We start from the raw sequence: 2633 nt of genomic DNA, 5'->3' as shown, positions 1-2633 counted from the left end.
GGTAGGAAGCCTGGAGCCAGGAGTTTCCTCTGGGTCTCCCATGAAGGCACAAGAATCCAAGCACCTGGGCTGTCCTTTGTTGCTTTCCCAGGCACATTAACAGGAAGCTGGATTGGAAATGGAGCAGCCAGATGTGAACTGGTGCCTATATGGGATGCTGACACTGCAATTGGCAGTTTTCCCTAATAGTTCACAGCATTGGTCCCAACTTGGCATTGAAAGTGATGGAACTGGTGGAGTCACTTGGGAAGAGAAAAACAAAAAACAAAACAAAACAAAAAAAGATATCCAAGGCCTGAGCTGTGAGAGTGTCACCATTTAGAGGGTGGGGAGAGGAGGAGGAAATAGCCAGGGAGACAGAAAGGGACCTTCCAGTGTAGTGGGCAGAAAACCTGGAAAAGGCGCCTGGAAGAGCAAGAAGGAAGTGTGTCATGTCACCTGTGCTAAGGGGGGCCTGTGAACTGGGTTTGGCAAAGTGGACATTGCTGGTGGCATCTCTGAAGAGGGCAGAGGAGAAGGAGAAGAGGGTCTGATTGGAGTAGGTTTAAGAGCAAAAAAACAGTGGATGGCAGAGTAGGATGATAGGCAAAGCCTTTGCCTGTGATGCCAGCATCCCATATGGACAGCAGTTTGAATTCTGGCTGCTCCACTTCTGATCCAGCTCCCTGCTTAAGGCCTGGGAAAGCAGTGGAGTATGGTTCAAGTCCTTGGGCCCCTGCACCCATATGGGAGACCTGGAAGAAGCTCCTGGCTCCTGGTTTCTGAAAGGCCTGCTGTTGCAAACATCTGGGGAGCAAAACAGTGGATTGAAGATCTCTCTCTGTCCTTCCCCTATTCTCTGTCTTTCCAGTAAAAATAAATAAAACTTCGAAAGAGAGAAAGTGAAAGAAAGAGAGAGAAAGAGAGAAAGAGAGAGAGAGAAAGGAAAGAAAGAGAGAGAGAGTGCTTGTGGAAATATTGAGATGAGGAGTGTTGTGGGAGATGGGAACCAAGAGAAAGCAAGAGGGAGTTCCCTGAGGTTTGGCCTGCTTCTGTAGCCTCAGCAGGCCTGGACTAGAGGGTCGGGGCCCAGGAGCTGCGGCTCGGAGCAGGAGGAGGCTGGAAGCTGAACTCTCCAGGGCCGGCTCCCACAAGCCAGCTGGAGGCACTAGGACTGGGTTGAATGGCCAAGAGGGCCGAACCATGATTCCTGGGAGAAAAGTAGTATGAGGACAAAGGGTCAGGACACTAAGGATCTGTGGCCAGGTAGGACATTGTGGCCAGAGAGGAGACAGGACATGGACATTTAGGCTAAGAAAGAAATAATGATAAAAAATAAAGCAGATGATGTCAGTGACTAGGCTGCAGCATTAAGAATGAACTTCTTATAAAATTTATTTATTTATTTACTTGAAAGTCAGAATTAGGAGAAAGAGATCTTCCATCTGCTAGTTTACTCCCCAAATGGCAACGATGGCTGGAACTAAGCCAATTTGAAGCCAGCAGCCTGGACTTTCTTCTAGGTCTCCCACACTGCTGCAGGGCCCCAAGGAGTTAGACCATCTTCTACAGCTTTTCCAGGTGCCTTATCAGTGAGCTGGACAGGAAGTAGAGCAGCTAGAACTCAAACTGGCAACCATATAGGAGACCAGTCACTGCAGGTGGAGGCTTAATCTCTTATGCCACAGCGCTGGCCCAAGAATGGATTTCTTAATTGAAACGTGAGCCCTAAATGATTGGGAAAGAACAACCAAGCATTACAAAATTAGAATGTAAAACATTTGGAACAGAAAGAAACTGATGGGCCCTGTACAATAACCTACTGGTTAAATCCTTACTTTGCATGTGCCAGGAACCCATATTGGGCACCAGTTCATGTCTCAGCTGCTCCACTTCCCATTCAGCTCCCTGCTTGTGGCTTGGGAAAGCAGTCAAAGATGGTCCAAAGCTTTGGGATGCTGCACCCATGTGGGAGACCCAGAGGAAGCTTCAGCCTCCTGGCTTTGGATCAGTTTAGTTCAGCCCTGGCTGTTGCAGCCACCTGGAGAGTAAACCAGTGGGCAGAAGAGCTTTTTCTCTGTATCTCCATCACTGTAAATCTGCCTTTCAAATAAATAAATAAATAAATAAATACATTTTAAAAAATAAAATAAAAAAGAAACTGACATCTGTTGAGCACCTACTAGGAATGAGGTGTTTGGACACTTACCATCTCTTTCAAGTTTGAAGTAGTAAGGGTCTCTATCTCTGAGGTTGAAGTCCATAGGTTAAATGCTTGCTCCAGGTCACATAGCTAGCAAATGGTCAGAACTGAAAGAGGTTCTAATCCATTTATTTCATCCTTCTTCTACCCTCTGCTCTCTATCTCCCTCCGTCAGTGATTCACTGACACCTTAACAAGAAAATGCCCAGGGAAGTCTCATCAGAGTCCTTCCCCATCATGACATCGCACCTGTTCAGTCCTCTCATCCAGCAGAGGCAGCCATACTTGCATAGAGGGCTCTGCATGAAAAAAAAATCCGTGAAAAAATGTGAATTACGCAAAAAACTACATATGCATTTTAATTGCTTGCATCAAAAAATCCTTTTTCTTCCATTTTTCCATGAACATTTTCAAGTGCCCTCCTAGTCCTCCTGTCTCCCTAAAAGTTGAA

The sequence above is a fragment of the Ochotona curzoniae genome, unplaced genomic scaffold, assembly GCF_017591425.1.
Source record: "Ochotona curzoniae isolate NIBS_2020 unplaced genomic scaffold, NIBS_Ocur_1.0 contig_3819, whole genome shotgun sequence".
Taxonomy (NCBI): domain Eukaryota; kingdom Metazoa; phylum Chordata; class Mammalia; order Lagomorpha; family Ochotonidae; genus Ochotona; species Ochotona curzoniae.
This window is presented reverse-complemented; position numbering follows the sequence as displayed.